At 50.2% G+C, this 22,462-nt stretch overlaps 28 non-coding genes across 28 annotated transcripts; all 28 read left to right on the plus strand.

Annotated features, from left to right (window-relative positions):
* Positions 1-118: 118 nt before the first annotated feature.
* LOC134075425 (U2 spliceosomal RNA) lies at positions 119-309 on the plus strand. Its single transcript, XR_009938174.1, has one exon. It is a non-coding gene; the product is annotated as a U2 spliceosomal RNA (small nuclear RNA).
* Positions 310-786: 477 nt separating this feature from the next.
* LOC134075426 (U2 spliceosomal RNA) lies at positions 787-977 on the plus strand. Its single transcript, XR_009938175.1, has one exon. It is a non-coding gene; the product is annotated as a U2 spliceosomal RNA (small nuclear RNA).
* A 477-nt stretch (positions 978-1,454) lies between these two features.
* LOC134075427 (U2 spliceosomal RNA) lies at positions 1,455-1,645 on the plus strand. Its single transcript, XR_009938176.1, has one exon. It is a non-coding gene; the product is annotated as a U2 spliceosomal RNA (small nuclear RNA).
* Positions 1,646-2,122: 477 nt separating this feature from the next.
* On the plus strand, positions 2,123-2,313 carry LOC134075429 (U2 spliceosomal RNA). Its single transcript, XR_009938177.1, has one exon. It is a non-coding gene; the product is annotated as a U2 spliceosomal RNA (small nuclear RNA).
* Positions 2,314-2,790: 477 nt separating this feature from the next.
* On the plus strand, positions 2,791-2,981 carry LOC134075430 (U2 spliceosomal RNA). The gene has a single exon (XR_009938178.1). It is a non-coding gene; the product is annotated as a U2 spliceosomal RNA (small nuclear RNA).
* A 477-nt stretch (positions 2,982-3,458) lies between these two features.
* On the plus strand, positions 3,459-3,649 carry LOC134075431 (U2 spliceosomal RNA). The gene has a single exon (XR_009938179.1). It is a non-coding gene; the product is annotated as a U2 spliceosomal RNA (small nuclear RNA).
* A 477-nt stretch (positions 3,650-4,126) lies between these two features.
* LOC134075433 (U2 spliceosomal RNA) lies at positions 4,127-4,317 on the plus strand. The gene has a single exon (XR_009938180.1). It is a non-coding gene; the product is annotated as a U2 spliceosomal RNA (small nuclear RNA).
* Positions 4,318-4,794: 477 nt separating this feature from the next.
* Positions 4,795-4,985, plus strand: LOC134075434 (U2 spliceosomal RNA). Its single transcript, XR_009938181.1, has one exon. It is a non-coding gene; the product is annotated as a U2 spliceosomal RNA (small nuclear RNA).
* Positions 4,986-5,464: 479 nt separating this feature from the next.
* On the plus strand, positions 5,465-5,655 carry LOC134075435 (U2 spliceosomal RNA). Its single transcript, XR_009938182.1, has one exon. It is a non-coding gene; the product is annotated as a U2 spliceosomal RNA (small nuclear RNA).
* Positions 5,656-6,132: 477 nt separating this feature from the next.
* Positions 6,133-6,323, plus strand: LOC134075436 (U2 spliceosomal RNA). Its single transcript, XR_009938183.1, has one exon. It is a non-coding gene; the product is annotated as a U2 spliceosomal RNA (small nuclear RNA).
* Positions 6,324-6,800: 477 nt separating this feature from the next.
* On the plus strand, positions 6,801-6,991 carry LOC134075437 (U2 spliceosomal RNA). The gene has a single exon (XR_009938184.1). It is a non-coding gene; the product is annotated as a U2 spliceosomal RNA (small nuclear RNA).
* Positions 6,992-7,468: 477 nt separating this feature from the next.
* On the plus strand, positions 7,469-7,659 carry LOC134075438 (U2 spliceosomal RNA). The gene has a single exon (XR_009938185.1). It is a non-coding gene; the product is annotated as a U2 spliceosomal RNA (small nuclear RNA).
* Positions 7,660-8,136: 477 nt separating this feature from the next.
* On the plus strand, positions 8,137-8,327 carry LOC134075439 (U2 spliceosomal RNA). Its single transcript, XR_009938186.1, has one exon. It is a non-coding gene; the product is annotated as a U2 spliceosomal RNA (small nuclear RNA).
* Positions 8,328-8,804: 477 nt separating this feature from the next.
* Positions 8,805-8,995, plus strand: LOC134075440 (U2 spliceosomal RNA). The gene has a single exon (XR_009938187.1). It is a non-coding gene; the product is annotated as a U2 spliceosomal RNA (small nuclear RNA).
* Positions 8,996-9,472: 477 nt separating this feature from the next.
* On the plus strand, positions 9,473-9,663 carry LOC134075441 (U2 spliceosomal RNA). The gene has a single exon (XR_009938188.1). It is a non-coding gene; the product is annotated as a U2 spliceosomal RNA (small nuclear RNA).
* Positions 9,664-10,140: 477 nt separating this feature from the next.
* LOC134075442 (U2 spliceosomal RNA) lies at positions 10,141-10,331 on the plus strand. The gene has a single exon (XR_009938189.1). It is a non-coding gene; the product is annotated as a U2 spliceosomal RNA (small nuclear RNA).
* A 475-nt stretch (positions 10,332-10,806) lies between these two features.
* Positions 10,807-10,997, plus strand: LOC134075445 (U2 spliceosomal RNA). Its single transcript, XR_009938191.1, has one exon. It is a non-coding gene; the product is annotated as a U2 spliceosomal RNA (small nuclear RNA).
* A 480-nt stretch (positions 10,998-11,477) lies between these two features.
* On the plus strand, positions 11,478-11,668 carry LOC134075446 (U2 spliceosomal RNA). Its single transcript, XR_009938192.1, has one exon. It is a non-coding gene; the product is annotated as a U2 spliceosomal RNA (small nuclear RNA).
* Positions 11,669-12,144: 476 nt separating this feature from the next.
* Positions 12,145-12,335, plus strand: LOC134075447 (U2 spliceosomal RNA). Its single transcript, XR_009938193.1, has one exon. It is a non-coding gene; the product is annotated as a U2 spliceosomal RNA (small nuclear RNA).
* Positions 12,336-12,812: 477 nt separating this feature from the next.
* Positions 12,813-13,003, plus strand: LOC134075448 (U2 spliceosomal RNA). Its single transcript, XR_009938194.1, has one exon. It is a non-coding gene; the product is annotated as a U2 spliceosomal RNA (small nuclear RNA).
* A 476-nt stretch (positions 13,004-13,479) lies between these two features.
* On the plus strand, positions 13,480-13,670 carry LOC134075449 (U2 spliceosomal RNA). Its single transcript, XR_009938195.1, has one exon. It is a non-coding gene; the product is annotated as a U2 spliceosomal RNA (small nuclear RNA).
* Positions 13,671-14,147: 477 nt separating this feature from the next.
* Positions 14,148-14,338, plus strand: LOC134075450 (U2 spliceosomal RNA). Its single transcript, XR_009938197.1, has one exon. It is a non-coding gene; the product is annotated as a U2 spliceosomal RNA (small nuclear RNA).
* Positions 14,339-14,815: 477 nt separating this feature from the next.
* LOC134075451 (U2 spliceosomal RNA) lies at positions 14,816-15,006 on the plus strand. The gene has a single exon (XR_009938198.1). It is a non-coding gene; the product is annotated as a U2 spliceosomal RNA (small nuclear RNA).
* A 481-nt stretch (positions 15,007-15,487) lies between these two features.
* Positions 15,488-15,678, plus strand: LOC134075452 (U2 spliceosomal RNA). The gene has a single exon (XR_009938199.1). It is a non-coding gene; the product is annotated as a U2 spliceosomal RNA (small nuclear RNA).
* A 477-nt stretch (positions 15,679-16,155) lies between these two features.
* On the plus strand, positions 16,156-16,346 carry LOC134075453 (U2 spliceosomal RNA). The gene has a single exon (XR_009938200.1). It is a non-coding gene; the product is annotated as a U2 spliceosomal RNA (small nuclear RNA).
* A 476-nt stretch (positions 16,347-16,822) lies between these two features.
* On the plus strand, positions 16,823-17,013 carry LOC134075454 (U2 spliceosomal RNA). Its single transcript, XR_009938201.1, has one exon. It is a non-coding gene; the product is annotated as a U2 spliceosomal RNA (small nuclear RNA).
* A 476-nt stretch (positions 17,014-17,489) lies between these two features.
* On the plus strand, positions 17,490-17,680 carry LOC134075457 (U2 spliceosomal RNA). The gene has a single exon (XR_009938203.1). It is a non-coding gene; the product is annotated as a U2 spliceosomal RNA (small nuclear RNA).
* A 477-nt stretch (positions 17,681-18,157) lies between these two features.
* On the plus strand, positions 18,158-18,348 carry LOC134075458 (U2 spliceosomal RNA). Its single transcript, XR_009938204.1, has one exon. It is a non-coding gene; the product is annotated as a U2 spliceosomal RNA (small nuclear RNA).
* The last annotated feature ends 4,114 nt before the right edge of the window (positions 18,349-22,462 follow it).

Consider the following 22,462-nt stretch of genomic DNA (forward strand, 5'->3'; position numbering starts at 1 on the left):
CGCCCGAGTCCGGCGGTCATCCGGCGGTCAGCGTTCTTCTCTTGCCCCGCCCCTCCGCGGAGTACCGGCGTCTGGTGAGTCGCCCGGGGGGACGCCGGACCCCGTACGGTCGAGGGGTATCGCTTCTCGGCCTTTTGGCTAAGATCAAGTGTAGTATCTGTTCTTATCAGTTTAATATCTGATACGTCCTCTACCCGAGGACTATATATTAATCTGATTTTTGGAACAGGGAGACGGAAGAGGGGCTTGCTCCGTCCGCTCCACGCATCGACCTGGTATTGCAGTGACTCCAGGAACGGTGCACATCTCTTTGAATGTTGAAGAAAAGAACCCAAGAACCCAAGAACCCAAGAACCCAAGAACCCAAGAACCCAAGAACACAAGAACACAAGAACCCTCTCTCCCAGGTCTCTACCTCCCTTTTCGCCCGCTGTTGCGTTTTCCCGCTCTTTTTCTCTTTTTTTTTTTTTTTTTTTTTTTTTTTAAAAAATGATGTATGTATTTATTTGTCTGTCTGTCTGTCTGTCTGTCTGTCTGTCTGTCTGTCTGTCTGTCTGTCTGTCTGTCTGTCTGTCTGTCTGTCTGTCTGTCTGTGGAACTAACTCTCTCGTCTGCTGTCTCCTAGGAAATCCGACTGCGCAGACGCCAGACCAGGCCACGAGGCCTCTCGCCCGAGTCCGGCGGTCATCCGGCGGTCAGCGTTCTTCTCTTGCCCCGCCCCTCCGCGGAGTACCGGCGTCTGGTGAGTCGCCCGGGGGGACGCCGGACCCCGTACGGTCGAGGGGTATCGCTTCTCGGCCTTTTGGCTAAGATCAAGTGTAGTATCTGTTCTTATCAGTTTAATATCTGATACGTCCTCTACCCGAGGACTATATATTAATCTGATTTTTGGAACAGGGAGACGGAAGAGGGGCTTGCTCCGTCCGCTCCACGCATCGACCTGGTATTGCAGTGACTCCAGGAACGGTGCACATCTCTTTGAATGTTGAAGAAAAGAACCCAAGAACCCAAGAACCCAAGAACCCAAGAACCCAAGAACCCAAGAACACAAGAACACAAGAACCCTCTCTCCCAGGTCTCTACCTCCCTTTTCGCCCGCTGTTGCGTTTTCCCGCTCTTTTTCTCTTTTTTTTTTTTTTTTTTTTTTTTTTTAAAAAATGATGTATGTATTTATTTGTCTGTCTGTCTGTCTGTCTGTCTGTCTGTCTGTCTGTCTGTCTGTCTGTCTGTCTGTCTGTCTGTCTGTCTGTCTGTCTGTCTGTGGAACTAACTCTCTCGTCTGCTGTCTCCTAGGAAATCCGACTGCGCAGACGCCAGACCAGGCCACGAGGCCTCTCGCCCGAGTCCGGCGGTCATCCGGCGGTCAGCGTTCTTCTCTTGCCCCGCCCCTCCGCGGAGTACCGGCGTCTGGTGAGTCGCCCGGGGGGACGCCGGACCCCGTACGGTCGAGGGGTATCGCTTCTCGGCCTTTTGGCTAAGATCAAGTGTAGTATCTGTTCTTATCAGTTTAATATCTGATACGTCCTCTACCCGAGGACTATATATTAATCTGATTTTTGGAACAGGGAGACGGAAGAGGGGCTTGCTCCGTCCGCTCCACGCATCGACCTGGTATTGCAGTGACTCCAGGAACGGTGCACATCTCTTTGAATGTTGAAGAAAAGAACCCAAGAACCCAAGAACCCAAGAACCCAAGAACCCAAGAACCCAAGAACACAAGAACACAAGAACCCTCTCTCCCAGGTCTCTACCTCCCTTTTCGCCCGCTGTTGCGTTTTCCCGCTCTTTTTCTCTTTTTTTTTTTTTTTTTTTTTTTTTTTAAAAAATGATGTATGTATTTATTTGTCTGTCTGTCTGTCTGTCTGTCTGTCTGTCTGTCTGTCTGTCTGTCTGTCTGTCTGTCTGTCTGTCTGTCTGTCTGTCTGTCTGTGGAACTAACTCTCTCGTCTGCTGTCTCCTAGGAAATCCGACTGCGCAGACGCCAGACCAGGCCACGAGGCCTCTCGCCCGAGTCCGGCGGTCATCCGGCGGTCAGCGTTCTTCTCTTGCCCCGCCCCTCCGCGGAGTACCGGCGTCTGGTGAGTCGCCCGGGGGGACGCCGGACCCCGTACGGTCGAGGGGTATCGCTTCTCGGCCTTTTGGCTAAGATCAAGTGTAGTATCTGTTCTTATCAGTTTAATATCTGATACGTCCTCTACCCGAGGACTATATATTAATCTGATTTTTGGAACAGGGAGACGGAAGAGGGGCTTGCTCCGTCCGCTCCACGCATCGACCTGGTATTGCAGTGACTCCAGGAACGGTGCACATCTCTTTGAATGTTGAAGAAAAGAACCCAAGAACCCAAGAACCCAAGAACCCAAGAACCCAAGAACCCAAGAACACAAGAACACAAGAACCCTCTCTCCCAGGTCTCTACCTCCCTTTTCGCCCGCTGTTGCGTTTTCCCGCTCTTTTTCTCTTTTTTTTTTTTTTTTTTTTTTTTTTTAAAAAATGATGTATGTATTTATTTGTCTGTCTGTCTGTCTGTCTGTCTGTCTGTCTGTCTGTCTGTCTGTCTGTCTGTCTGTCTGTCTGTCTGTCTGTCTGTCTGTCTGTGGAACTAACTCTCTCGTCTGCTGTCTCCTAGGAAATCCGACTGCGCAGACGCCAGACCAGGCCACGAGGCCTCTCGCCCGAGTCCGGCGGTCATCCGGCGGTCAGCGTTCTTCTCTTGCCCCGCCCCTCCGCGGAGTACCGGCGTCTGGTGAGTCGCCCGGGGGGACGCCGGACCCCGTACGGTCGAGGGGTATCGCTTCTCGGCCTTTTGGCTAAGATCAAGTGTAGTATCTGTTCTTATCAGTTTAATATCTGATACGTCCTCTACCCGAGGACTATATATTAATCTGATTTTTGGAACAGGGAGACGGAAGAGGGGCTTGCTCCGTCCGCTCCACGCATCGACCTGGTATTGCAGTGACTCCAGGAACGGTGCACATCTCTTTGAATGTTGAAGAAAAGAACCCAAGAACCCAAGAACCCAAGAACCCAAGAACCCAAGAACCCAAGAACACAAGAACACAAGAACCCTCTCTCCCAGGTCTCTACCTCCCTTTTCGCCCGCTGTTGCGTTTTCCCGCTCTTTTTCTCTTTTTTTTTTTTTTTTTTTTTTTTTTTAAAAAATGATGTATGTATTTATTTGTCTGTCTGTCTGTCTGTCTGTCTGTCTGTCTGTCTGTCTGTCTGTCTGTCTGTCTGTCTGTCTGTCTGTCTGTCTGTCTGTCTGTGGAACTAACTCTCTCGTCTGCTGTCTCCTAGGAAATCCGACTGCGCAGACGCCAGACCAGGCCACGAGGCCTCTCGCCCGAGTCCGGCGGTCATCCGGCGGTCAGCGTTCTTCTCTTGCCCCGCCCCTCCGCGGAGTACCGGCGTCTGGTGAGTCGCCCGGGGGGACGCCGGACCCCGTACGGTCGAGGGGTATCGCTTCTCGGCCTTTTGGCTAAGATCAAGTGTAGTATCTGTTCTTATCAGTTTAATATCTGATACGTCCTCTACCCGAGGACTATATATTAATCTGATTTTTGGAACAGGGAGACGGAAGAGGGGCTTGCTCCGTCCGCTCCACGCATCGACCTGGTATTGCAGTGACTCCAGGAACGGTGCACATCTCTTTGAATGTTGAAGAAAAGAACCCAAGAACCCAAGAACCCAAGAACCCAAGAACCCAAGAACCCAAGAACACAAGAACACAAGAACCCTCTCTCCCAGGTCTCTACCTCCCTTTTCGCCCGCTGTTGCGTTTTCCCGCTCTTTTTCTCTTTTTTTTTTTTTTTTTTTTTTTTTTTAAAAAATGATGTATGTATTTATTTGTCTGTCTGTCTGTCTGTCTGTCTGTCTGTCTGTCTGTCTGTCTGTCTGTCTGTCTGTCTGTCTGTCTGTCTGTCTGTCTGTCTGTGGAACTAACTCTCTCGTCTGCTGTCTCCTAGGAAATCCGACTGCGCAGACGCCAGACCAGGCCACGAGGCCTCTCGCCCGAGTCCGGCGGTCATCCGGCGGTCAGCGTTCTTCTCTTGCCCCGCCCCTCCGCGGAGTACCGGCGTCTGGTGAGTCGCCCGGGGGGACGCCGGACCCCGTACGGTCGAGGGGTATCGCTTCTCGGCCTTTTGGCTAAGATCAAGTGTAGTATCTGTTCTTATCAGTTTAATATCTGATACGTCCTCTACCCGAGGACTATATATTAATCTGATTTTTGGAACAGGGAGACGGAAGAGGGGCTTGCTCCGTCCGCTCCACGCATCGACCTGGTATTGCAGTGACTCCAGGAACGGTGCACATCTCTTTGAATGTTGAAGAAAAGAACCCAAGAACCCAAGAACCCAAGAACCCAAGAACCCAAGAACCCAAGAACACAAGAACACAAGAACCCTCTCTCCCAGGTCTCTACCTCCCTTTTCGCCCGCTGTTGCGTTTTCCCGCTCTTTTTCTCTTTTTTTTTTTTTTTTTTTTTTTTTTTAAAAAATGATGTATGTATTTATTTGTCTGTCTGTCTGTCTGTCTGTCTGTCTGTCTGTCTGTCTGTCTGTCTGTCTGTCTGTCTGTCTGTCTGTCTGTCTGTCTGTCTGTGGAACTAACTCTCTCGTCTGCTGTCTCCTAGGAAATCCGACTGCGCAGACGCCAGACCAGGCCACGAGGCCTCTCGCCCGAGTCCGGCGGTCATCCGGCGGTCAGCGTTCTTCTCTTGCCCCGCCCCTCCGCGGAGTACCGGCGTCTGGTGAGTCGCCCGGGGGGACGCCGGACCCCGTACGGTCGAGGGGTATCGCTTCTCGGCCTTTTGGCTAAGATCAAGTGTAGTATCTGTTCTTATCAGTTTAATATCTGATACGTCCTCTACCCGAGGACTATATATTAATCTGATTTTTGGAACAGGGAGACGGAAGAGGGGCTTGCTCCGTCCGCTCCACGCATCGACCTGGTATTGCAGTGACTCCAGGAACGGTGCACATCTCTTTGAATGTTGAAGAAAAGAACCCAAGAACCCAAGAACCCAAGAACCCAAGAACCCAAGAACCCAAGAACACAAGAACACAAGAACCCTCTCTCCCAGGTCTCTACCTCCCTTTTCGCCCGCTGTTGCGTTTTCCCGCTCTTTTTCTCTTTTTTTTTTTTTTTTTTTTTTTTTTTAAAAAATGATGTATGTATTTATTTGTGTCTGTCTGTCTGTCTGTCTGTCTGTCTGTCTGTCTGTCTGTCTGTCTGTCTGTCTGTCTGTCTGTCTGTCTGTCTGTCTGTCTGTGGAACTAACTCTCTCGTCTGCTGTCTCCTAGGAAATCCGACTGCGCAGACGCCAGACCAGGCCACGAGGCCTCTCGCCCGAGTCCGGCGGTCATCCGGCGGTCAGCGTTCTTCTCTTGCCCCGCCCCTCCGCGGAGTACCGGCGTCTGGTGAGTCGCCCGGGGGGACGCCGGACCCCGTACGGTCGAGGGGTATCGCTTCTCGGCCTTTTGGCTAAGATCAAGTGTAGTATCTGTTCTTATCAGTTTAATATCTGATACGTCCTCTACCCGAGGACTATATATTAATCTGATTTTTGGAACAGGGAGACGGAAGAGGGGCTTGCTCCGTCCGCTCCACGCATCGACCTGGTATTGCAGTGACTCCAGGAACGGTGCACATCTCTTTGAATGTTGAAGAAAAGAACCCAAGAACCCAAGAACCCAAGAACCCAAGAACCCAAGAACCCAAGAACACAAGAACACAAGAACCCTCTCTCCCAGGTCTCTACCTCCCTTTTCGCCCGCTGTTGCGTTTTCCCGCTCTTTTTCTCTTTTTTTTTTTTTTTTTTTTTTTTTTTAAAAAATGATGTATGTATTTATTTGTCTGTCTGTCTGTCTGTCTGTCTGTCTGTCTGTCTGTCTGTCTGTCTGTCTGTCTGTCTGTCTGTCTGTCTGTCTGTCTGTCTGTGGAACTAACTCTCTCGTCTGCTGTCTCCTAGGAAATCCGACTGCGCAGACGCCAGACCAGGCCACGAGGCCTCTCGCCCGAGTCCGGCGGTCATCCGGCGGTCAGCGTTCTTCTCTTGCCCCGCCCCTCCGCGGAGTACCGGCGTCTGGTGAGTCGCCCGGGGGGACGCCGGACCCCGTACGGTCGAGGGGTATCGCTTCTCGGCCTTTTGGCTAAGATCAAGTGTAGTATCTGTTCTTATCAGTTTAATATCTGATACGTCCTCTACCCGAGGACTATATATTAATCTGATTTTTGGAACAGGGAGACGGAAGAGGGGCTTGCTCCGTCCGCTCCACGCATCGACCTGGTATTGCAGTGACTCCAGGAACGGTGCACATCTCTTTGAATGTTGAAGAAAAGAACCCAAGAACCCAAGAACCCAAGAACCCAAGAACCCAAGAACCCAAGAACACAAGAACACAAGAACCCTCTCTCCCAGGTCTCTACCTCCCTTTTCGCCCGCTGTTGCGTTTTCCCGCTCTTTTTCTCTTTTTTTTTTTTTTTTTTTTTTTTTTTAAAAAATGATGTATGTATTTATTTGTCTGTCTGTCTGTCTGTCTGTCTGTCTGTCTGTCTGTCTGTCTGTCTGTCTGTCTGTCTGTCTGTCTGTCTGTCTGTCTGTCTGTGGAACTAACTCTCTCGTCTGCTGTCTCCTAGGAAATCCGACTGCGCAGACGCCAGACCAGGCCACGAGGCCTCTCGCCCGAGTCCGGCGGTCATCCGGCGGTCAGCGTTCTTCTCTTGCCCCGCCCCTCCGCGGAGTACCGGCGTCTGGTGAGTCGCCCGGGGGGACGCCGGACCCCGTACGGTCGAGGGGTATCGCTTCTCGGCCTTTTGGCTAAGATCAAGTGTAGTATCTGTTCTTATCAGTTTAATATCTGATACGTCCTCTACCCGAGGACTATATATTAATCTGATTTTTGGAACAGGGAGACGGAAGAGGGGCTTGCTCCGTCCGCTCCACGCATCGACCTGGTATTGCAGTGACTCCAGGAACGGTGCACATCTCTTTGAATGTTGAAGAAAAGAACCCAAGAACCCAAGAACCCAAGAACCCAAGAACCCAAGAACCCAAGAACACAAGAACACAAGAACCCTCTCTCCCAGGTCTCTACCTCCCTTTTCGCCCGCTGTTGCGTTTTCCCGCTCTTTTTCTCTTTTTTTTTTTTTTTTTTTTTTTTTTTAAAAAATGATGTATGTATTTATTTGTCTGTCTGTCTGTCTGTCTGTCTGTCTGTCTGTCTGTCTGTCTGTCTGTCTGTCTGTCTGTCTGTCTGTCTGTCTGTCTGTCTGTGGAACTAACTCTCTCGTCTGCTGTCTCCTAGGAAATCCGACTGCGCAGACGCCAGACCAGGCCACGAGGCCTCTCGCCCGAGTCCGGCGGTCATCCGGCGGTCAGCGTTCTTCTCTTGCCCCGCCCCTCCGCGGAGTACCGGCGTCTGGTGAGTCGCCCGGGGGGACGCCGGACCCCGTACGGTCGAGGGGTATCGCTTCTCGGCCTTTTGGCTAAGATCAAGTGTAGTATCTGTTCTTATCAGTTTAATATCTGATACGTCCTCTACCCGAGGACTATATATTAATCTGATTTTTGGAACAGGGAGACGGAAGAGGGGCTTGCTCCGTCCGCTCCACGCATCGACCTGGTATTGCAGTGACTCCAGGAACGGTGCACATCTCTTTGAATGTTGAAGAAAAGAACCCAAGAACCCAAGAACCCAAGAACCCAAGAACCCAAGAACCCAAGAACACAAGAACACAAGAACCCTCTCTCCCAGGTCTCTACCTCCCTTTTCGCCCGCTGTTGCGTTTTCCCGCTCTTTTTCTCTTTTTTTTTTTTTTTTTTTTTTTTTTTAAAAAATGATGTATGTATTTATTTGTCTGTCTGTCTGTCTGTCTGTCTGTCTGTCTGTCTGTCTGTCTGTCTGTCTGTCTGTCTGTCTGTCTGTCTGTCTGTCTGTCTGTGGAACTAACTCTCTCGTCTGCTGTCTCCTAGGAAATCCGACTGCGCAGACGCCAGACCAGGCCACGAGGCCTCTCGCCCGAGTCCGGCGGTCATCCGGCGGTCAGCGTTCTTCTCTTGCCCCGCCCCTCCGCGGAGTACCGGCGTCTGGTGAGTCGCCCGGGGGGACGCCGGACCCCGTACGGTCGAGGGGTATCGCTTCTCGGCCTTTTGGCTAAGATCAAGTGTAGTATCTGTTCTTATCAGTTTAATATCTGATACGTCCTCTACCCGAGGACTATATATTAATCTGATTTTTGGAACAGGGAGACGGAAGAGGGGCTTGCTCCGTCCGCTCCACGCATCGACCTGGTATTGCAGTGACTCCAGGAACGGTGCACATCTCTTTGAATGTTGAAGAAAAGAACCCAAGAACCCAAGAACCCAAGAACCCAAGAACCCAAGAACCCAAGAACACAAGAACACAAGAACCCTCTCTCCCAGGTCTCTACCTCCCTTTTCGCCCGCTGTTGCGTTTTCCCGCTCTTTTTCTCTTTTTTTTTTTTTTTTTTTTTTTTTTTAAAAAATGATGTATGTATTTATTTGTCTGTCTGTCTGTCTGTCTGTCTGTCTGTCTGTCTGTCTGTCTGTCTGTCTGTCTGTCTGTCTGTCTGTCTGTCTGTCTGTCTGTGGAACTAACTCTCTCGTCTGCTGTCTCCTAGGAAATCCGACTGCGCAGACGCCAGACCAGGCCACGAGGCCTCTCGCCCGAGTCCGGCGGTCATCCGGCGGTCAGCGTTCTTCTCTTGCCCCGCCCCTCCGCGGAGTACCGGCGTCTGGTGAGTCGCCCGGGGGGACGCCGGACCCCGTACGGTCGAGGGGTATCGCTTCTCGGCCTTTTGGCTAAGATCAAGTGTAGTATCTGTTCTTATCAGTTTAATATCTGATACGTCCTCTACCCGAGGACTATATATTAATCTGATTTTTGGAACAGGGAGACGGAAGAGGGGCTTGCTCCGTCCGCTCCACGCATCGACCTGGTATTGCAGTGACTCCAGGAACGGTGCACATCTCTTTGAATGTTGAAGAAAAGAACCCAAGAACCCAAGAACCCAAGAACCCAAGAACCCAAGAACCCAAGAACACAAGAACACAAGAACCCTCTCTCCCAGGTCTCTACCTCCCTTTTCGCCCGCTGTTGCGTTTTCCCGCTCTTTTTCTCTTTTTTTTTTTTTTTTTTTTTTTTTTTAAAAAATGATGTATGTATTTATTTGTCTGTCTGTCTGTCTGTCTGTCTGTCTGTCTGTCTGTCTGTCTGTCTGTCTGTCTGTCTGTCTGTCTGTCTGTCTGTCTGTCTGTGGAACTAACTCTCTCGTCTGCTGTCTCCTAGGAAATCCGACTGCGCAGACGCCAGACCAGGCCACGAGGCCTCTCGCCCGAGTCCGGCGGTCATCCGGCGGTCAGCGTTCTTCTCTTGCCCCGCCCCTCCGCGGAGTACCGGCGTCTGGTGAGTCGCCCGGGGGGACGCCGGACCCCGTACGGTCGAGGGGTATCGCTTCTCGGCCTTTTGGCTAAGATCAAGTGTAGTATCTGTTCTTATCAGTTTAATATCTGATACGTCCTCTACCCGAGGACTATATATTAATCTGATTTTTGGAACAGGGAGACGGAAGAGGGGCTTGCTCCGTCCGCTCCACGCATCGACCTGGTATTGCAGTGACTCCAGGAACGGTGCACATCTCTTTGAATGTTGAAGAAAAGAACCCAAGAACCCAAGAACCCAAGAACCCAAGAACCCAAGAACCCAAGAACACAAGAACACAAGAACCCTCTCTCCCAGGTCTCTACCTCCCTTTTCGCCCGCTGTTGCGTTTTCCCGCTCTTTTTCTCTTTTTTTTTTTTTTTTTTTTTTTTTTTAAAAAATGATGTATGTATTTATTTGTCTGTCTGTCTGTCTGTCTGTCTGTCTGTCTGTCTGTCTGTCTGTCTGTCTGTCTGTCTGTCTGTCTGTCTGTCTGTCTGTCTGTGGAACTAACTCTCTCGTCTGCTGTCTCCTAGGAAATCCGACTGCGCAGACGCCAGACCAGGCCACGAGGCCTCTCGCCCGAGTCCGGCGGTCATCCGGCGGTCAGCGTTCTTCTCTTGCCCCGCCCCTCCGCGGAGTACCGGCGTCTGGTGAGTCGCCCGGGGGGACGCCGGACCCCGTACGGTCGAGGGGTATCGCTTCTCGGCCTTTTGGCTAAGATCAAGTGTAGTATCTGTTCTTATCAGTTTAATATCTGATACGTCCTCTACCCGAGGACTATATATTAATCTGATTTTTGGAACAGGGAGACGGAAGAGGGGCTTGCTCCGTCCGCTCCACGCATCGACCTGGTATTGCAGTGACTCCAGGAACGGTGCACATCTCTTTGAATGTTGAAGAAAAGAACCCAAGAACCCAAGAACCCAAGAACCCAAGAACCCAAGAACCCAAGAACACAAGAACACAAGAACCCTCTCTCCCAGGTCTCTACCTCCCTTTTCGCCCGCTGTTGCGTTTTCCCGCTCTTTTTCTCTTTTTTTTTTTTTTTTTTTTTTTTTTTAAAAAATGATGTATGTATTTATGTCTGTCTGTCTGTCTGTCTGTCTGTCTGTCTGTCTGTCTGTCTGTCTGTCTGTCTGTCTGTCTGTCTGTCTGTCTGTCTGTCTGTGGAACTAACTCTCTCGTCTGCTGTCTCCTAGGAAATCCGACTGCGCAGACGCCAGACCAGGCCACGAGGCCTCTCGCCCGAGTCCGGCGGTCATCCGGCGGTCAGCGTTCTTCTCTTGCCCCGCCCCTCCGCGGAGTACCGGCGTCTGGTGAGTCGCCCGGGGGGACGCCGGACCCCGTACGGTCGAGGGGTATCGCTTCTCGGCCTTTTGGCTAAGATCAAGTGTAGTATCTGTTCTTATCAGTTTAATATCTGATACGTCCTCTACCCGAGGACTATATATTAATCTGATTTTTGGAACAGGGAGACGGAAGAGGGGCTTGCTCCGTCCGCTCCACGCATCGACCTGGTATTGCAGTGACTCCAGGAACGGTGCACATCTCTTTGAATGTTGAAGAAAAGAACCCAAGAACCCAAGAACCCAAGAACCCAAGAACCCAAGAACCCAAGAACACAAGAACACAAGAACCCTCTCTCCCAGGTCTCTACCTCCCTTTTCGCCCGCTGTTGCGTTTTCCCGCTCTTTTTCTCTTTTTTTTTTTTTTTTTTTTTTTTTTAAAAAATGATGTATGTATTTATTTGTCTGTCTGTCTGTCTGTCTGTCTGTCTGTCTGTCTGTCTGTCTGTCTGTCTGTCTGTCTGTCTGTCTGTCTGTCTGTCTGTCTGTCTGTGGAACTAACTCTCTCGTCTGCTGTCTCCTAGGAAATCCGACTGCGCAGACGCCAGACCAGGCCACGAGGCCTCTCGCCCGAGTCCGGCGGTCATCCGGCGGTCAGCGTTCTTCTCTTGCCCCGCCCCTCCGCGGAGTACCGGCGTCTGGTGAGTCGCCCGGGGGGACGCCGGACCCCGTACGGTCGAGGGGTATCGCTTCTCGGCCTTTTGGCTAAGATCAAGTGTAGTATCTGTTCTTATCAGTTTAATATCTGATACGTCCTCTACCCGAGGACTATATATTAATCTGATTTTTGGAACAGGGAGACGGAAGAGGGGCTTGCTCCGTCCGCTCCACGCATCGACCTGGTATTGCAGTGACTCCAGGAACGGTGCACATCTCTTTGAATGTTGAAGAAAAGAACCCAAGAACCCAAGAACCCAAGAACCCAAGAACCCAAGAACCCAAGAACACAAGAACACAAGAACCCTCTCTCCCAGGTCTCTACCTCCCTTTTCGCCCGCTGTTGCGTTTTCCCGCTCTTTTTCTCTTTTTTTTTTTTTTTTTTTTTTTTTTAAAAAATGATGTATGTATTTATTTGTCTGTCTGTCTGTCTGTCTGTCTGTCTGTCTGTCTGTCTGTCTGTCTGTCTGTCTGTCTGTCTGTCTGTCTGTCTGTCTGTCTGTGGAACTAACTCTCTCGTCTGCTGTCTCCTAGGAAATCCGACTGCGCAGACGCCAGACCAGGCCACGAGGCCTCTCGCCCGAGTCCGGCGGTCATCCGGCGGTCAGCGTTCTTCTCTTGCCCCGCCCCTCCGCGGAGTACCGGCGTCTGGTGAGTCGCCCGGGGGGACGCCGGACCCCGTACGGTCGAGGGGTATCGCTTCTCGGCCTTTTGGCTAAGATCAAGTGTAGTATCTGTTCTTATCAGTTTAATATCTGATACGTCCTCTACCCGAGGACTATATATTAATCTGATTTTTGGAACAGGGAGACGGAAGAGGGGCTTGCTCCGTCCGCTCCACGCATCGACCTGGTATTGCAGTGACTCCAGGAACGGTGCACATCTCTTTGAATGTTGAAGAAAAGAACCCAAGAACCCAAGAACCCAAGAACCCAAGAACCCAAGAACCCAAGAACACAAGAACACAAGAACCCTCTCTCCCAGGTCTCTACCTCCCTTTTCGCCCGCTGTTGCGTTTTCCCGCTCTTTTTCTCTTTTTTTTTTTTTTTTTTTTTTTTTTTAAAAAATGATGTATGTATTTATTTGTCTGTCTGTCTGTCTGTCTGTCTGTCTGTCTGTCTGTCTGTCTGTCTGTCTGTCTGTCTGTCTGTCTGTCTGTCTGTCTGTCTGTGGAACTAACTCTCTCGTCTGCTGTCTCCTAGGAAATCCGACTGCGCAGACGCCAGACCAGGCCACGAGGCCTCTCGCCCGAGTCCGGCGGTCATCCGGCGGTCAGCGTTCTTCTCTTGCCCCGCCCCTCCGCGGAGTACCGGCGTCTGGTGAGTCGCCCGGGGGGACGCCGGACCCCGTACGGTCGAGGGGTATCGCTTCTCGGCCTTTTGGCTAAGATCAAGTGTAGTATCTGTTCTTATCAGTTTAATATCTGATACGTCCTCTACCCGAGGACTATATATTAATCTGATTTTTGGAACAGGGAGACGGAAGAGGGGCTTGCTCCGTCCGCTCCACGCATCGACCTGGTATTGCAGTGACTCCAGGAACGGTGCACATCTCTTTGAATGTTGAAGAAAAGAACCCAAGAACCCAAGAACCCAAGAACCCAAGAACCCAAGAACCCAAGAACACAAGAACACAAGAACCCTCTCTCCCAGGTCTCTACCTCCCTTTTCGCCCGCTGTTGCGTTTTCCCGCTCTTTTTCTCTTTTTTTTTTTTTTTTTTTTTTTTTTAAAAAATGATGTATGTATTTATTTGTCTGTCTGTCTGTCTGTCTGTCTGTCTGTCTGTCTGTCTGTCTGTCTGTCTGTCTGTCTGTCTGTCTGTCTGTCTGTCTGTCTGTGGAACTAACTCTCTCGTCTGCTGTCTCCTAGGAAATCCGACTGCGCAGACGCCAGACCAGGCCACGAGGCCTCTCGCCCGAGTCCGGCGGTCATCCGGCGGTCAGCGTTCTTCTCTTGCCCCGCCCCTCCGCGGAGTACCGGCGTCTGGTGAGTCGCCCGGGGGGACGCCGGACCCCGTACGGTCGAGGGGTATCGCTTCTCGGCCTTTTGGCTAAGATCAAGTGTAGTATCTGTTCTTATCAGTTTAATATCTGATACGTCCTCTACCCGAGGACTATATATTAATCTGATTTTTGGAACAGGGAGACGGAAGAGGGGCTTGCTCCGTCCGCTCCACGCATCGACCTGGTATTGCAGTGACTCCAGGAACGGTGCACATCTCTTTGAATGTTGAAGAAAAGAACCCAAGAACCCAAGAACCCAAGAACCCAAGAACCCAAGAACCCAAGAACACAAGAACACAAGAACCCTCTCTCCCAGGTCTCTACCTCCCTTTTCGCCCGCTGTTGCGTTTTCCCGCTCTTTTTCTCTTTTTTTTTTTTTTTTTTTTTTTTTTTAAAAAATGATGTATGTATTTATTTGTCTGTCTGTCTGTCTGTCTGTCTGTCTGTCTGTCTGTCTGTCTGTCTGTCTGTCTGTCTGTCTGTCTGTCTGTCTGTCTGTCTGTGGAACTAACTCTCTCGTCTGCTGTCTCCTAGGAAATCCGACTGCGCAGACGCCAGACCAGGCCACGAGGCCTCTCGCCCGAGTCCGGCGGTCATCCGGCGGTCAGCGTTCTTCTCTTGCCCCGCCCCTCCGCGGAGTACCGGCGTCTGGTGAGTCGCCCGGGGGGACGCCGGACCCCGTACGGTCGAGGGGTATCGCTTCTCGGCCTTTTGGCTAAGATCAAGTGTAGTATCTGTTCTTATCAGTTTAATATCTGATACGTCCTCTACCCGAGGACTATATATTAATCTGATTTTTGGAACAGGGAGACGGAAGAGGGGCTTGCTCCGTCCGCTCCACGCATCGACCTGGTATTGCAGTGACTCCAGGAACGGTGCACATCTCTTTGAATGTTGAAGAAAAGAACCCAAGAACCCAAGAACCCAAGAACCCAAGAACCCAAGAACCCAAGAACACAAGAACACAAGAACCCTCTCTCCCAGGTCTCTACCTCCCTTTTCGCCCGCTGTTGCGTTTTCCCGCTCTTTTTCTCTTTTTTTTTTTTTTTTTTTTTTTTTTTAAAAAATGATGTATGTATTTATTTGTCTGTCTGTCTGTCTGTCTGTCTGTCTGTCTGTCTGTCTGTCTGTCTGTCTGTCTGTCTGTCTGTCTGTCTGTCTGTCTGTCTGTGGAACTAACTCTCTCGTCTGCTGTCTCCTAGGAAATCCGACTGCGCAGACGCCAGACCAGGCCACGAGGCCTCTCGCCCGAGTCCGGCGGTCATCCGGCGGTCAGCGTTCTTCTCTTGCCCCGCCCCTCCGCGGAGTACCGGCGTCTGGTGAGTCGCCCGGGGGGACGCCGGACCCCGTACGGTCGAGGGGTATCGCTTCTCGGCCTTTTGGCTAAGATCAAGTGTAGTATCTGTTCTTATCAGTTTAATATCTGATACGTCCTCTACCCGAGGACTATATATTAATCTGATTTTTGGAACAGGGAGACGGAAGAGGGGCTTGCTCCGTCCGCTCCACGCATCGACCTGGTATTGCAGTGACTCCAGGAACGGTGCACATCTCTTTGAATGTTGAAGAAAAGAACCCAAGAACCCAAGAACCCAAGAACCCAAGAACCCAAGAACCCAAGAACACAAGAACACAAGAACCCTCTCTCCCAGGTCTCTACCTCCCTTTTCGCCCGCTGTTGCGTTTTCCCGCTCTTTTTCTCTTTTTTTTTTTTTTTTTTTTTTTTTTTAAAAAATGATGTATGTATTTATTTGTCTGTCTGTCTGTCTGTCTGTCTGTCTGTCTGTCTGTCTGTCTGTCTGTCTGTCTGTCTGTCTGTCTGTCTGTCTGTCTGTCTGTCTGTGGAACTAACTCTCTCGTCTGCTGTCTCCTAGGAAATCCGACTGCGCAGACGCCAGACCAGGCCACGAGGCCTCTCGCCCGAGTCCGGCGGTCATCCGGCGGTCAGCGTTCTTCTCTTGCCCCGCCCCTCCGCGGAGTACCGGCGTCTGGTGAGTCGCCCGGGGGGACGCCGGACCCCGTACGGTCGAGGGGTATCGCTTCTCGGCCTTTTGGCTAAGATCAAGTGTAGTATCTGTTCTTATCAGTTTAATATCTGATACGTCCTCTACCCGAGGACTATATATTAATCTGATTTTTGGAACAGGGAGACGGAAGAGGGGCTTGCTCCGTCCGCTCCACGCATCGACCTGGTATTGCAGTGACTCCAGGAACGGTGCACATCTCTTTGAATGTTGAAGAAAAGAACCCAAGAACCCAAGAACCCAAGAACCCAAGAACCCAAGAACCCAAGAACACAAGAACACAAGAACCCTCTCTCCCAGGTCTCTACCTCCCTTTTCGCCCGCTGTTGCGTTTTCCCGCTCTTTTTCTCTTTTTTTTTTTTTTTTTTTTTTTTTTTAAAAAATGATGTATGTATTTATTTGTCTGTCTGTCTGTCTGTCTGTCTGTCTGTCTGTCTGTCTGTCTGTCTGTCTGTCTGTCTGTCTGTCTGTCTGTCTGTCTGTCTGTGGAACTAACTCTCTCGTCTGCTGTCTCCTAGGAAATCCGACTGCGCAGACGCCAGACCAGGCCACGAGGCCTCTCGCCCGAGTCCGGCGGTCATCCGGCGGTCAGCGTTCTTCTCTTGCCCCGCCCCTCCGCGGAGTACCGGCGTCTGGTGAGTCGCCCGGGGGGACGCCGGACCCCGTACGGTCGAGGGGTATCGCTTCTCGGCCTTTTGGCTAAGATCAAGTGTAGTATCTGTTCTTATCAGTTTAATATCTGATACGTCCTCTACCCGAGGACTATATATTAATCTGATTTTTGGAACAGGGAGACGGAAGAGGGGCTTGCTCCGTCCGCTCCACGCATCGACCTGGTATTGCAGTGACTCCAGGAACGGTGCACATCTCTTTGAATGTTGAAGAAAAGAACCCAAGAACCCAAGAACCCAAGAACCCAAGAACCCAAGAACCCAAGAACACAAGAACACAAGAACCCTCTCTCCCAGGTCTCTACCTCCCTTTTCGCCCGCTGTTGCGTTTTCCCGCTCTTTTTCTCTTTTTTTTTTTTTTTTTTTTTTTTTTAAAAAATGATGTATGTATTTATTTGTCTGTCTGTCTGTCTGTCTGTCTGTCTGTCTGTCTGTCTGTCTGTCTGTCTGTCTGTCTGTCTGTCTGTCTGTCTGTCTGTCTGTGGAACTAACTCTCTCGTCTGCTGTCTCCTAGGAAATCCGACTGCGCAGACGCCAGACCAGGCCACGAGGCCTCTCGCCCGAGTCCGGCGGTCATCCGGCGGTCAGCGTTCTTCTCTTGCCCCGCCCCTCCGCGGAGTACCGGCGTCTGGTGAGTCGCCCGGGGGGACGCCGGACCCCGTACGGTCGAGGGGTATCGCTTCTCGGCCTTTTGGCTAAGATCAAGTGTAGTATCTGTTCTTATCAGTTTAATATCTGATACGTCCTCTACCCGAGGACTATATATTAATCTGATTTTTGGAACAGGGAGACGGAAGAGGGGCTTGCTCCGTCCGCTCCACGCATCGACCTGGTATTGCAGTGACTCCAGGAACGGTGCACATCTCTTTGAATGTTGAAGAAAAGAACCCAAGAACCCAAGAACCCAAGAACCCAAGAACCCAAGAACCCAAGAACACAAGAACACAAGAACCCTCTCTCCCAGGTCTCTACCTCCCTTTTCGCCCGCTGTTGCGTTTTCCCGCTCTTTTTCTCTTTTTTTTTTTTTTTTTTTTTTTTTTAAAAAATGATGTATGTATTTATTTGTCTGTCTGTCTGTCTGTCTGTCTGTCTGTCTGTCTGTCTGTCTGTCTGTCTGTCTGTCTGTCTGTCTGTCTGTCTGTCTGTCTGTGGAACTAACTCTCTCGTCTGCTGTCTCCTAGGAAATCCGACTGCGCAGACGCCAGACCAGGCCACGAGGCCTCTCGCCCGAGTCCGGCGGTCATCCGGCGGTCAGCGTTCTTCTCTTGCCCCGCCCCTCCGCGGAGTACCGGCGTCTGGTGAGTCGCCCGGGGGGACGCCGGACCCCGTACGGTCGAGGGGTATCGCTTCTCGGCCTTTTGGCTAAGATCAAGTGTAGTATCTGTTCTTATCAGTTTAATATCTGATACGTCCTCTACCCGAGGACTATATATTAATCTGATTTTTGGAACAGGGAGACGGAAGAGGGGCTTGCTCCGTCCGCTCCACGCATCGACCTGGTATTGCAGTGACTCCAGGAACGGTGCACATCTCTTTGAATGTTGAAGAAAAGAACCCAAGAACCCAAGAACCCAAGAACCCAAGAACCCAAGAACCCAAGAACACAAGAACACAAGAACCCTCTCTCCCAGGTCTCTACCTCCCTTTTCGCCCGCTGTTGCGTTTTCCCGCTCTTTTTCTCTTTTTTTTTTTTTTTTTTTTTTTTTTTAAAAAATGATGTATGTATTTATTTGTCTGTCTGTCTGTCTGTCTGTCTGTCTGTCTGTCTGTCTGTCTGTCTGTCTGTCTGTCTGTCTGTCTGTCTGTCTGTCTGTCTGTGGAACTAACTCTCTCGTCTGCTGTCTCCTAGGAAATCCGACTGCGCAGACGCCAGACCAGGCCACGAGGCCTCTCGCCCGAGTCCGGCGGTCATCCGGCGGTCAGCGTTCTTCTCTTGCCCCGCCCCTCCGCGGAGTACCGGCGTCTGGTGAGTCGCCCGGGGGGACGCCGGACCCCGTACGGTCGAGGGGTATCGCTTCTCGGCCTTTTGGCTAAGATCAAGTGTAGTATCTGTTCTTATCAGTTTAATATCTGATACGTCCTCTACCCGAGGACTATATATTAATCTGATTTTTGGAACAGGGAGACGGAAGAGGGGCTTGCTCCGTCCGCTCCACGCATCGACCTGGTATTGCAGTGACTCCAGGAACGGTGCACATCTCTTTGAATGTTGAAGAAAAGAACCCAAGAACCCAAGAACCCAAGAACCCAAGAACCCAAGAACCCAAGAACACAAGAACACAAGAACCCTCTCTCCCAGGTCTCTACCTCCCTTTTCGCCCGCTGTTGCGTTTTCCCGCTCTTTTTCTCTTTTTTTTTTTTTTTTTTTTTTTTTTTAAAAAATGATGTATGTATTTATTTGTCTGTCTGTCTGTCTGTCTGTCTGTCTGTCTGTCTGTCTGTCTGTCTGTCTGTCTGTCTGTCTGTCTGTCTGTCTGTCTGTCTGTGGAACTAACTCTCTCGTCTGCTGTCTCCTAGGAAATCCGACTGCGCAGACGCCAGACCAGGCCACGAGGCCTCTCGCCCGAGTCCGGCGGTCATCCGGCGGTCAGCGTTCTTCTCTTGCCCCGCCCCTCCGCGGAGTACCGGCGTCTGGTGAGTCGCCCGGGGGGACGCCGGACCCCGTACGGTCGAGGGGTATCGCTTCTCGGCCTTTTGGCTAAGATCGCGGTCGACTTGCTGGTGGGAGGAGGCGGGGCCTAACCTTTTGGTGGTTTTGCTCCCTTTTGTTAGCAAGTTACATTGTCTTTGTGCTTTTTTTGTATAATATTATTTGTATTGTTTTGTATTGTTTGTTGTCTTAATTTTTGTCCTTGTCTTTTCTTGTAGGTGCTAAGCAGCGGTCTTTCCTTGGAGTTTAAAGTTTAACATCTTGCCCGGGTAAGCGCTGCTTAGCTCCTTTTTAGTCTGTGGGATTTTTAGTGTGTTTTAGCGTGTTTTAGGTAATTTATATATTTATTGTTTTAAGTATTTATAGTTTTAGTGGTTTTAGGTTAGGTTGTTAGGCCCGTGGTGCCTCCACCATGTCGGCTGCCCGTGCCGGCATGCGGAGGCACCATTGTGTGCGTTTTAAATTTAAAGAAAAAGAAGGGAAGCTTCTGGAGTTGTCCAGGTTGGACTTCTCCAGAAAGCTCCTTCGACAAACGATGGGTTTTACGGCCGAAGACTTGAATTGTCTTCTGACTCTGCCTGGTAACAAGGGTTTTGACGTTAGCTTTCGCTCGGCTTCTCTGCTTAATGTTTTTTGGCAACGGTTTGTGACACGGCAAGACCAGTTCTCCATGTTTGAAGTTGAGAAACTTTCTGACAATTCACAGAAAGTGGTGATTGTCAGACTGTTTAATGAAACGGTAACTGGAGAAGACATTAGTACATGGCTGGCAAGATACTGCTCAGTTCGTAGCCCACCTGTCAAGGTGTTAGACGAGGATGGCATTTGGAACTGCTCGTGGCGAGTTCCTGTTAAACAACAGGAAGACCCGAGCGGCTACCAAGGCCTCCGTCTGATACCGTCCATGATTGTGTTGGGGGAGAACAGGGGCTACATCCACTACCAAGGGATGCCCAAACTGTGTCGCAAGTGCAACCAGTTTGGGCACCTAGCCGAAGCATGCCAAGAAACAGTTTGTAGGAAGTGCAGAGAAATTGGGCATCTTTTCGAAGAATGCACCAATGGCAGAAAGTGTAACCTCTGTGGAGACAAATCCCATCTCTACAGAGATTGCCCAAATTCGTTTGCCAACAAGCTAAAAGCTAGCAAAATGGCCGCCATGGCCGCCCGGCCGCATGGCCGGGTGGAAGAACAGGAAAAGATGGGCAAAATGGAGGAAAGGGCGGCCCCTGAAGTCTTGGAGGGAAACCTCCTGCCGGCTTCAGGGGTTAGCCAGGCGGCTACGGGCGAAGCTAACTCTCAGGCAGAGTCAGACCATGATCCGGAGGCCACACCCTCCCTGGTGGAAGAGGAGCCAGAGCAGGAGCGGGAAGCTCCGCCCTCCTCAACCCTAGGTGAGGTGAGTGTGGCCTCTGAGGGGAGTGATACCACTGCCTCACTCTCCAGTGCACAACACTCAAAGAGGCCGAGGACTTCTCCTGAGTCAGAAATGACTCAGAAGAAACATCGAGGGTCGTCAGGTAGTTCTGCATCAGAAGACCTGAACAGACTATTCGATAGCTCCGATGAGGCACCTACTTTGAGTGAAATGCTAGAAACATCTACTCCTCTGACAAGGCAAGAGGCTCTCTCTGCCGAGTCAGAGGAAGGAGACACCAGTGAACCTCCTGATCTAACCCAACCATTGGTGATCAAGGAGGAACTGGTGTCACAGGAGATCAGTCCTTGATCTCCACTTGTTTTAATGATAATTTGTAGTCTTTTAATACAGTCATGTTTTTAACCATACTGCTCATGAGTCTCACAATTTCCACCATCAATGTCCGAAGCGTGAAGACTCAAGTGAGAGCACAGACTATTTTATCCCTGCTGAGCACTCTTAAAGCAGATATCTTTCTGCTGCAAGAGTGCTCCTTGCCTTTTTTACCACATTATAGGAAGTGGGAACAGATGTGGACCCCGGGACCCTCTGTTTGGAGTGGTTCAAACTCCAACAGAGCGGACGGGGTCGCCATTTTAATCAAAAACCCGCACATCTTGGTGAAGGGCAGCACGGTGGTGAGACCCGGGCGGGCCCTTTTAACCCACTTGACGGTTTTAGACAGGGATTTTAATATTCTTAACGTGTATGGTTTTAATGACAAAAACGACCGACATGACCTGCTTGAGGATTTGCAGCCCCACATGCTAGGGAGGGCTCCCCTAGCTGTCGGAGGGGATTTTAATTGTGTTTTAAGCACAAAAGATAGAAAGAAGGTAGGGGAGGATTTTAAGTTAGATAAGACGTCCGTGTTTTTAAAGAATATAGTTAGGGATTTTAACTTAGTCGACTGTTTTAGAAAACTGCATCCACGGGAGGAGGGCTTCACCTGGTTCAGTGGTGACGGCGCCCGTGCCTCCCGTATCGACTTTGTTTTTACAAGAGACTGCCCGCCCACGGATGCTACAATTACCCCTGTCTTTTTCTCCGATCACTGCATGCTCTCTTGCACCCTTTCACTCCCCACGGGTGCGACGGTAGGGGGAGGGCTGTGGAGGCTGAACTGCTCCCTGTTGGAAGATGAGGAGATAGTTAGAGAATACAGGGAGCAGTTTAGCCTCTGGCAGACCCTCCAAGACCTGTACGACACACGAGCACAATGGTGGGAGATGGTGAAGGGACGGACCAAGACATTTTTTAGACAAAAAGGAAAAAGAAAGAAAGAGAGAGAGGGTAGGCGCATGATGGGGCTGCAAAAAAGACTACAAAGATATTTTAACCTTTTAAACCAAGGTTTTGATTTTAGCGAACAAATAAAAGAAGTAAAAAAAGAAATGTCGGTTTTAATGGAAATAAAGAGCAAGGGCTTTATTTTAAGAAGTAGGGAGAGGGAGGTGGAAGAGGGGGAAAAATGTACGAAATATTTTTTTAAGAAAATCATGTCCCAAAGTCCTCTGATCACCGGTTTTAAAGAAAACGATGTTGTTTTTAATAAAACCCATGAGATTTTAGAGGTGACAGAGAGATTTTATGGTGAGTTATATGATTTTAAAAATATACATGAAGATACCCTCCAGGAAGTTTTACACCTTTTAGACAAAACCCTTGAAGACAGTGTGCTTTTAAAAGAGGATTTTACTCTTTTAGAAATTCTTAATGGTCTTAAAGGTTTTAAACAGGGGAAGGCCCCGGGAGCGGACGGGCTTCCCCTAGAGTTTTATAGAACCTTTTATGACCTTTTAGCACACGACCTACTGACAGTTTTTAAAGAATTTGACGGACTCAGGAGACTCCCTGACAGCTTTAGAGTAGGGATAGTGTCATTACTTTACAAGAAAGGTGACAGACATGACATTACAAACTGGAGACCGATCACGCTTTTAAATGTTGACTGCAAACTTTTTAGTAGGATTTTATCAAGACGCATGTCAACTGTTTTAGAGGACGTGATCCACCCGGATCAAGTCTGTGCCGTCCCTGGAAGGAGGATCACGGACAGCCTAGTGCTGGTCCGTGACGCCATCTGTTTTGCGAGAGACAGAAATATTCGGCTTCTAGTCCTAAATTTAGACTTTGAGAAAGCTTTTGATCGGGTCTCGCACCAGTACCTTTTAAAGGTACTGCAAAAAATGGGCTTCCCAGGGAGGTTTGTAAAGTGGGTGGGCATGCTGTATACGGACATATA

The sequence above is a fragment of the Sardina pilchardus genome, chromosome 2 (genome assembly GCF_963854185.1).
Source record: "Sardina pilchardus chromosome 2, fSarPil1.1, whole genome shotgun sequence".
Taxonomy (NCBI): Eukaryota; Metazoa; Chordata; class Actinopteri; order Clupeiformes; family Clupeidae; genus Sardina; species Sardina pilchardus.